Source organism: Gavialis gangeticus, unplaced genomic scaffold, assembly GCF_001723915.1.
Source record: "Gavialis gangeticus isolate Ggan-Ray unplaced genomic scaffold, GavGan_comp1, whole genome shotgun sequence".
Lineage (NCBI taxonomy): Eukaryota > Metazoa > Chordata > Crocodylia > Gavialidae > Gavialis > Gavialis gangeticus.
In genome coordinates this window covers 32683742-32694750 of record NW_017729034.1, presented here as the reverse complement: position 1 = coordinate 32694750, position 11009 = coordinate 32683742, and positions in this window count along the sequence as shown.

The window sequence follows — 11009 nt, the reverse complement described above, 5'->3', positions numbered from 1 at the left end:
GGAACAGGCAGTTCTAGAAACTGCTTTAAAAAACACCTCATAGTTATATTGAGACCACAGTCTAAAGCTACCAATATAGGGCTCATTTAGAATCAGAATCATAGAAAATGAGGGCTGGAAGGGACCTCAGGTCATCTAGTCCAACCCACTGCTCAAAGCAGGACCATCCCCAGCTAGATCATTCCAACCCAACTATAGCATCCCAGCATTAGTGCAAGGTACTTAGTGCACTCGATTGCCACTGGAGTCAACAGAAGTTAAAGGCATTCCTAAGAAGCTCTTAGGTCCTTATAGAATAAGGTGCAGCTGAAAGTCATAAAAAATGACTAATTTGACTGCTTGTATTGAAACCTGTTGCATAAAGCTAATACACTGAAGAAAAAGAATGCAACTCTGTAACAATTAGTCTGAAAAAAGGTGGAGTTTCAAGATTCTCTGGGGAAAGAAACTACTGAACTTAACTGGAAGGGGGTTTTTTGTGTTACCTTTTTTTTTTTCTTTACCCATGCAACCAATTTTTTTCTGAATTGGTCAAGTACATTCTGCAGAATGAGCATAATTTACATGCCAGGTTTAAAAGCTGAGACATTTTTCAGTTGCGAGGGGAAAAAGACTTTTTCTTTTATAGGAGGAAAAGTATATTTTTTCCAGCCTCACATAACTCAGGAAACAGCTGGATATATTTTACTCAAACTTCTCAGAAAAATTTACTTTTCAAATGCGAACAAGCATGAAAAATTTCCACTCTAAAGAAGAGAGTTTTCAGGCAGCTGAGGGCAGGGGCAAAAAAGGAAGTTACCACCCTAATTAATAGCATTCATAACATGCAAGGGCTGCAGGCTGAATGGAATACTTGGAGAAAAATGGTTATCATAATGACAATGTAAAACACAAGCCCAAATAAAACATGTGCCTTGTTTTTAGTAGGCAGAATATAGAAAAAAAAGATTTTTCCAGGCTCATGGCTATGACAGAATAAATCCTCCTGGGCATACAGGGCATTTTTACATATGCAAGTGCCTTAGAGATGCTTTAGTTCAAAAGTGCACCACCACCATTTTCTGTGCTTTGACACGCATGTCACCACTTAAACAACTGCACACGGCACAGCATGGTGCATGTCAGCTCGCGTGCAGAACAGACTCAATTAATCGAGTCTGCTCCAAGGCAATGGATCTCCGGCATGTTACAGGATGAAAAGGTATGTGTATAAATGCCCACAGAGTATGCTGGAAGTTTGGCATTGGGAACTTCCTGGTGTGGCAGACTGCATCCTGCAATCCCCCCCTGTGTTCCCAAAAGTACATACTCTATGTCACACAAGATTATGGCTCAGACCCTTGCAAGAGCAGTAGCAAGACTGTTAGTTCTGTACCTTAAGTAGTTCTTTATAAGCTCCTGTAAATAAGTCTTATTTCCATACATGGATGGATCTAGGATTCTGTAAAGGGTGAGGGTGCAGATGGTGAGGTGCATTATCACACATAAAGCAACGCACATTTTTCTCCAATCAAAAATAAACTAGAACCTTTACCAATATGCTAGGGGCCTAGGGCTGTATTATTCAGTTTAAGATTGGAGCAAAACCAAATATAGCTTCATTGGAATAAATTAAAAAATCTGCAGTGCTGTGAAAAAAGAGCTTCACTGTCAGAGAGCAAAATTGAAAGCAAAGCTTAGCTTGACTGGTTGAACATCAAGACAATTCAGAAGAAGAGAGAGTCGTTAACACTTGTGGAATGAAGAGTTTAGAAGAGATCAGGTCGATTAAAATGAGCCATTAAGTCAATTGATTCCCTCAGCACTGCCTAACTAGAAATGCTGCTGCCAGTGCCAGGCAGTTGGTTTTAAACATTGGGTGGGACAGGAATCAAACAGGCGGTGGGTAGGGGGAAGAACACCATTGCACCCCTCCCCCGATCCACTCCTGTTTCCACATCACACAAGCTTAATCAAAATATTACCAACTCACTGGCTGCTTTGGGTGTAAGCTACTGTGGTCAGCCAATAGCTACACTGTGAGAGGGTTAACACAAGACTCTGCCCCTTCTATTTGCTGAGCAGATATCTTGGCACCTGCATGGCATGCACGGTGTCTCCAAGAGTGCTTCTTCCCTGGTAAAGAAAACTTCTTTCATGCTTAAAACATGCAGCCCAATTTTGGGAGGCTGATTTTGGGGGAGAAAGGTGCATATTTTATGTTAGAAAATATGGTATTTATTTTCTGCCTAATGCCTCAGGTGTGACCACATGTATGTTTACATAAAACCATGTTAAAGTTAGAGAAGTTTGTTACATAGTAGGGTTATGCAAAGCTTCAGTTGCTGATTCAATTCAGTAGAGATTTGGTCTGATTTGGTGGCCGAGTCTCTGATTCCGAATCGAATCAGGAGACCCTTTAATTCAGACATAGACACAGCTTTAACGTTTTTTCTACATACCTCAGGGTACCAGGTGGCTTGTGAATGCTGCAATACTGTGGTGCATGGAGCGTCCCATGGGGGTGGGGGTGGGGGGGAGGTCCCCTCCATGCTCTGCAGCAGATTCAGATTTGGCCAAATCCAATCGGGACTGTGATCTGAATCAATGAAGTGAATCTCTGTCCCCGGTTCAGGCTGAATCCGAACCTGAATGAAATACAGCCCATTTCACACCCCCCTACTACGTAGTATCATTCTCCCCTTGTTCACACATAACAATTAGAACATAGCTGCTGCTCTTCTAAAACATTCCCCTTTTGAAACAGTTTTAAATGTGTGTGTCCATACCCTAACACAACACACAGCAACTGAATATAACAACAGAAAGCATAAGGGTAAGGAGTACAAGGGAAACAATAAGAATATGCATTTAACTCATTAGGACCCAATTCTGTAGCCAAAGAAATCAATTGCAAAATTTCAAAAATAACCAATTGACTTTAGTGAAGCCCTTGGTGTGCTTACAGCTCCCATTATTGCACATTTATTGACTAAAAAAAGCCATTCTTTAAGTCAGTCAGCAAAAAGCCACAGTTCTGCTTGCACAGAACTACAGAAGCTGCAGCTTGGCTTTACCTTCTGTCAAATGTTGCTAGTCATAGCCACACCTATGTCCTCTTAGTTAATTAAAAACATAGGGAAACTGATTAAACTGGGGGCTTTACAGTGCTGCTGATTAGTTCTACTGCAGAGGACCTCACAGATTTTAATCCCATAGTTATTAGTTGCAAGTAGCTAGTGACTGATAATGGACAAGTACCATAATTCGCCCATAGGTGCCTCATTTAGCTATGTTATATGGTACTATACACTAAGAGTCCTTGAAAATCAACCTTTGTAACTACTCTTGGTTTTAATGAAAACCAGAATTCTTTCAGGAATGGAACAATAAAAATGTAAGGAGTTTGTTTTTCTAGCTGAACTTTCAATGACGAATATTAAAGGCATACAGTTCACTTGGTACAAAGCTTATATTAGTTTATACATTCAAATTTAGTGTTATATAAGTAGAGCTTGAAAAAAAATATAGGGAAGCATTTCAGTCAAAACAAATATTTTGTCCTACATTTTTAGTGAGTTTGAGAATCTGATCTTCCTGCTCTTGCATTTTAAATCTCTGTGGCTTGAACTTGATTTTCTAAGTTTCCATAGGACTGTCCAAATTGGTTAGCAGCACAGCCATATTTTCAATGTCTATTGCAGTCTATCTAGTTTTTATCAGCTCCAGGAAAAATCTTGACTTATAGCTGAGTAACTTTCTTTTCAATTTGATATTTTTATTTTAAGCTTTTCCCATTTCAGCTACTGCATAGTTAACTTTCTGTATTGTTTAGTCTACAGATGCAAACTTAGCATTATAAAGTATAGAACAAATCATCCCAACAAATAAATGCCAGAACCACAACAACCAAATGAAATAAAAGAGATTAAAATATCTTTGGAAAGAAGTTATAAGGTGAAACTATAGCTGGTTATGTATGTAGTTAGGTGATCATAATGGCTCTTTTGGCCTTAATTTATGAATAATTGAAACAAAGTAAAGAATTATTTGATCAAACAAACTGACATTCAGGATGCTCCTGGAAATACGAGTTCCTGAAGTATCTCAAGGATTTATTTTCATCTCTAATTTGGAATGTTAACTATCCTATTCTTTGGCATATGAAGTACACTCTGATACCATATTGATGGATAATTTGTATATATGTGTTATTCTCATGATTAGGGTATTGCCCATTAAAAACTCATTTCACCAAGTTTAATTTCTTAGCATTAAATGATGTTTAATGGTTGGATGGTCTTTATTCTAAGCTTTTTGGTCTTCTAAATTCAAGACACCAGTAGCTTGGTCCTCTTAGTATACAGCTCTTGTGCCTAATCCCTGCCTTTGTTTTTCATTTATTAAGGGCGCCATGCGCACAGTTGGTTTTAGCTCCTATTTCACTGTAGCAGCACACAAAAACAGAGGAGTGCACTGCTATGGCGAAGTAGTTGCCAGTCACGTGTAGATTCACATGATCACTACGTCACCATAGTGCATCATATGGCAACATAGCGCATTGGTACGGTGATATAGGGTGACATGTAGATGCACCCTAAATGCCCTGCATTATCTCCCACTCTAAGGATGTAGACATATGACATGTTTATTTTGGAACAATTTTACTCCAAAGTAAAATTATACTGGTGTGCTGAGTGGTACAGGCACAGCCAAGTGCCCTGTGCACTCCTGCAGCTGGGAGCCCTGATCAAGTGATGGGCACTTTTGGGCACAGGAAGCACCACTTGTCAGTGTAGGGGAGCCTAGGATCATAATTCCAGGGTCCCTGTGCACCAGCAATCTGGCACAATTGTAATCTGACCTGTGATCCCACAATCACACCTCCTGCCATGCACATGTGGCACATCAGGAGGCTCAATTGTTGGGATTGAAAGAGGAACAGGAGAATGACACAAGTTCTTAAAAGCTGAACACAGCATATCCCTTCTTTCAGCAATTCTTCCATGTTTTCATTTTCACAATGCAAGAGTATTGGAGCTCTCAGTTATCTTAAAAAGCAGCATATTTCCAACTGATACAAGATTATTGTCATAATAATAGGCACAATTAAGCTGCGAAATGTATTGCCATGAGAGATCACTGAGGTCACACTCTTACTAAGATTTAAAAAAAGGAGGAGGAATGTTCATAGTTACATTAGTGAAGATTTAGCATCCAGCAACAACAACAATTTGTAAAGGATGTACACCCCTTCTACTTCAGAGCATTAGCTAACTTTTAACAGCGGGAATTAGGAAAAGATTATTCTATGAGCCTCTAGGCAGCAGTGGCTGACTCCTTTCAAAGGTAACATCTTTTGAATGCAGAGCTGTCACTGAAATATAGAAAGTTCCAGCAGATTTTGAAAAGCTACTCTCAGATTTTGGGTTGCCACTAGAAATTCACTTTGAAGGGGAGGCAAATTATGAGCATAAGTAATGGTCAGAAGGCATTTTTTGCCTTTTCAAGAAAAGGGGACTATGGATAACATTCACTGTGCATGTAACATCAACTCAAGAAGGATAGGATGGGGGTGTTGTTTACTAAGCAATTAATTCAATTGCTAGGCTATTTAAAATGCTCAGCTTGGGCGTGTCTACACATGACGTAGTGTCCATGGGCATCTACACATGACCAGCAGCTATGTTGCTGTACCGATGCACTCCCCTACTATAGCGCACTGCTACGGCAAAGTAGTGGCTAAAAATAACCGTGTGCTGCACATACAGTGTGTACAGGCTGTTACTGAGCTGGGATGTAGTACTTCCTTTTGTAAGTACTAAATCACGGCACAGCAACAACGTTGCTATAGCAACATGTGTAGTTGCGCCCTATACATTGCTAAACCGCCCTGCCCCATGCTCCTTAAGGTTGTTTGTCCTTTAATGTTGGAATGCATTGATGAAAGGACAACTGTATTTGGAGAGTCTCCAAATACATCAATTCCTTAGTGGAATAAATCCAAAAAAATATATGCTAAGGAAACAGGTATTGCATTAACTCAGTCTATCAGATTGTAAGAAAAAATAAGGGAAATAAATGTTTTATTTACAGCCTCAGCATTTACATACTGCAGTGATTTAGTGTTAATTTCTGAGAACACTGAGGTCAATGGGGGATGTTTTGTATTCAGCAGTAATGAAATTAAGACAGATGCCCAAAAATAGAGTTCAGCGATTTCATTTTAGGCTTCTGCTGCATAAAGGTTGACCAAAATCCTGAATAAAAACAAGCTGTAACTGCAGAAATATTCTGTTCGTACACAGTTGGAGGTACTGTGTAATAACAGGTATGGGGCTCATGATTTAGGGACAAAAATTACACAGAAACCAGTATAAGTGAAAAGAAACTGGTTCAAATCTGTAACACAACAGACATTCAATGCACATAAACCACTTTCAAAATGGCTGAAACCGGTTTAAGATAAACCTGGATGGATGTAGTGTCAGACTTAACTGATTTAGGTTAAACCAGTGTATTGAACTTTTGTCCCATATCGCCTCCAGATTCAAGTTAAATCACAGTTCCCCAGCATCCCAGGATACTTTGCACCTCCCTCACAAACCCCTCTGTCACAGGCTGAGCAGGCTAGCTTTGGCCCACACTGTCTGCTTCAGCTGAGCAGGGAGGTGTGCTCTAGCGCCCCCCAGCTTCTGACCTGAGCCACTGCAGGCATGTGGCTGCATTTCCAGAATCAAAAGTGAATGTCTGTTCACTTGCTTATCAGTTCAATCTATACTGCTTAGACTAACCTGTGATGACTGAATCGATTGAGCTTCAGGCTTTTTGACTGTCTGTACTTAGCCGTGATCATTTTTGCAAAGTGTGAACATTTTTGCAAATGAATTTCCTCAGTACTCCCAAATAAAGGATGAAGAAAATAGCAACAAAACTTGCACTGGAAACAGGTCATGGTATTTAAGTAGAGCCTCCCATTTTAAAGAAAGGGAAGAAATTGAGAAAAATTAAAAATAGGATGGAAGTTAGAGGTTGGAATGAGTTCATAAAAGCACAAGCTAAAAAAATCTGTGAGTAGAAGGGTGTTGTTTGGGGTATGGCTTCTCAAGAATGTCCCAGTTAGGCGAGAAGTCTGAGAATTCATAGACTTTTAGGTCAGAAGGGAGCATTATTATAGTCTCCTTTGACATAGGCCATAGAATTTAATCCAGTAATTTCTGCTTTGAGACCAATAAATTTTAGTTAGAAAGACGTCAGGGTTAAATTAAAGAGCTCAAGTTGTGGAGAACTTATCAAATTCCCTGGTAAGCTGCTTTACTGCTTAATTATCCTTTCTGTAGAAATTTGCAGTACTTCCAGTATGAATTTATCTCACTACAGATCAAAGAGCCCTTTTGTTTTTAAACATGTATGCAATGATGCCTGTACAAAACTGGGTGTGGGTGTTCCACAATATATATGTTTTTTGGGTTTTTTTATGCAACTCACAACAGGATACCACTGAACTGCACTAATGGCATCAGAATTTGTGAATGTATTTCCTTCCCAAATTTAGACTATTCTGTGAAGCAATGAAAGGCAAAGTCTGGGTTTCAAGCATTGGGGGTGAAAGGTCAGACAATTTTAGTATAAAGTCTTAGTTTCCTCTGAGACTTATGCCACTCCTTATGGGAATATCCTGTGAGAGGGTGTGATCTAACATAACAAGAATAGCCAGGATTGGTATGTAAGGCAGCACAGTTACATCTGAAGAAGATGAAACACTGGTTCAATTGTTTATCACTCCGTCACACTAGAATCAAAAGCTTATTGTCTGACATATATGAACTGAACATTGCCCGACACCCAAAAAGGGCAAGCCCCCTCTTCTGTTGAGGCCCCTGGAGATAGCTAATTTGAACCTGGCCTTTTAATATCTTGAAATAAATGTTGAAAGCACACTCAATATCTGTTTTGTTCCTGTATTGGAGTACAGAATCCAAGTGTTCTCTGTTGCCAGAGATAAGAGCACTCAGGCATACCTTTATTTTGATGGAGATTATCCATCTAGAAAGAGGCAAAGAAAACTTTTATCTTCTTTTATGGAGGTATGATACCAACTACTAGATTTAAAGTTGCTGGGCACATACAAAATTAATTAACTGACTCTGATTTTGTTTAAAGTTTACAATCAAACAGTCTCTTCCTATACCATTTCATTGTGATTGTTTATACAGTGTTATAGAAATGCATGCTACTTACAGACCAATATATAACAGAGCCTGACCTCCAGGGATGCAATCTCAATCATTGCCATTATACACCTGCAAAATGTTGGTAACTCTCATAACATTTATATTGACTAATCAATGCTGTGTTTGCTAAATCTGAGTGGTTCTTGTTTTCCATAGTATAGTTAACATCATGAACTCTAAATTATACTGAGTACTGGGAGAATAAGTACATGTTTTCTGAAGACAAAACATTAAATCTGAATGCTGCTGTACACATCATATAATGATATGTTTCAACCTGCCATCAGCCTCCCAAGAAGTCTACATATTGTTGTGCCCTTAATCTAGGCATTGTAATAAAAATAAATAGTCTTTACAATGCAGCCATTATACTTGTTTGACCTTTTATATAATTGTGTATCACTTCATGTTTGTACCAGGATGTGTATGTCAGAAAGTTCATGAAAGTAATTTAGGAAAATATGCAAACCACGTAATGTAGATAAGAACATGTATAACAACAGGGGTGAATAGTGGAGATGGAGGGAGAAGCATTATATGGTAGTACATACAGGGATTAACAACTAATTTATAGTTTCTAGGGTCGGAAGGGACCTGAGTAGATTATCTAGTCTGAATTTAACTTGGGGAGAGATCTAATAAAGGACTTAGGCACCTAAAGCAGGAGGTCTAAAATTGACAATCAAAACCCCGACTTAGTTGCTACCTAACATGGGAAGCACCTACACTCAGGAAGCACTTCATTGTTTGATTTTAAATATCCCAGGTGTCTAGAATTCTGCTTCTGTGCATACCCAGAACTGTCTCAGTCTGAGTCCCATGGGGCGCCTATCCACGTGCAGAGAGGCTTCTCTAATTCTCTGTCATTACAGCACATTGAAACAGACTTGATTAACCACTTGATTAAACACTTCAGCAGACTCCAGCATCACATGTATCAGCATCCTCATGCTGAAAAATGGTGGCGGGGTGCTTTAACTTTTTTTGACAAGCTTTAGTTAAAGTGCCCCAGCTGCCATTTTTCAGTGTGGGGACGCTGATACAAGTGATGCTGCAGGCACTTTAATTAGGGCGGCTCCACCTCCACTTCTGGAGAACTTGTATAAATGCCCATGGTGCTTATCTCCTACTGGAGCCTGGTTGGGACCCGTATGGAGAAATGCCCTGAGACCAGAGAGAGTGTGTGTAGGAGGGAGCCTAACTCTGGAGCGTTAATGATTAGGCACTCATATGGAAGTGGTCTGTCCTGGGTTCAGGGCTCCGGTCCCTCCTCTGAGGACAGTTTCTGCATTCTATCCTATGACTGTTCCATGTCAAATACAGAAAAGTTGAATTTTAACATCATTGGCAATCACTCGAACTTGAGGATGATTGTCTTCCATGATTGCCTTATCTGTGGGTCCAGAGATGGCTGACAAGACCAATCCTGGATTGACAGGTTCTGTTGTAATTTAGGCATATGTTCCTATATGGGGTGGGTGTCTCTGGATTCTTGGTTCAGTCCATGGCACGCTGTTTCTGCCACTCCCACATTTCCATCTCCTGTTGTCATTGTGAGGTTTCAACGTCCTGAGATTCTTGCAGCAGACTTTTCCTCCATTTGGGGTGGTCCTGGGCAATAGTCTCCCAAGAGTTGATGTGGATGTTACATTTTTTTCAAGCTGGCCTTAAGTACATCCTTGAAGTGCTTTCTCTGACCTCCTCTTGAGCATAGGCCTTGCCTGAGCTGAGAGAATAAAACTTGCTTCATCTGAAGTCAGACAGCCGGGTGACATGGCTGGCCCAGCAAAGTTGATACTGGATGGTCATCACCTCTATGCTCATGGTGTTTGCTTGTGAGAAGATGCTAACAGTGTGTCTCTCTACCTACTGTATTCAAAGGGTCTTCCACAAGCAGCGCTGATGGTACTTCTCCAGTGATTTGAGGTGGTTCCTGTATACTGTCCATGTCGCAACTCCATACAGTAAGGTACGGATCATAACTGCTTGATAAACCATGAGCTTGGTTTCAAATCTGATGATGTGATCTTTGAACACCCATTTCCTCAGGTGTCTGAAGGCTGTGCTTGCACATTTAAAGTGATGTTGGATTTCTTCATCAATGTCAGTCTTCTGTGAGAGATGGTTTCTGAGGTATGGGAAATACTCAGCATCCCCCAGAGTCTCACCGTAAATCTGAATTACTGGAGCTGGAGACTGCTCATTAAGAATTTGTTGATGAAGGACCTGAGTCTTCTGAATGTTAAGCATCAGTCCCATTTTCTTGTAAGCCTCAGTAAAGACATTGACACTTGCCTGAAGATCTGCACACAACAGCAGGGGTGGGAAAATACAGCCTGTGGACTGGATCCAACTTGCCAAGTGATTGCCTTGCCTGCAGTGGGTCCCTCAGCTCAGCCCAGGAGTAGGGGGCAGCTCAGACTATGGCACATGTGGCTGGTCCTGCCATCACTGGGTGAAGAGGTGCTACTTGGCACAGAGTGCAGCCCACCCTATGCCCTGTGAAGCTCTCAGGCATGCTGGGAGTTGTAGTCCATGGGACGAGGTAGCAGGGCAGGGGTGACACTGTGGCTGGACTCAGCTTCCCAGCAGCCCCCATGGCAGCAGCTCCTTCCAGCTGCCACTGCCAGTGTCTCTGCTGCCACTGCTGGACCCAACCCCACTACCTGTGCACCCCAGCCCATCTGCCCCACACACACTTCTGGGGGTGCCAGGCAAAGCAGGTGAGAGGGCAGGATCTTTATGGAGACCAGCCTGGGCAGGGCGCACTTAGCTGGGTGGATGGGATGGGGCTGC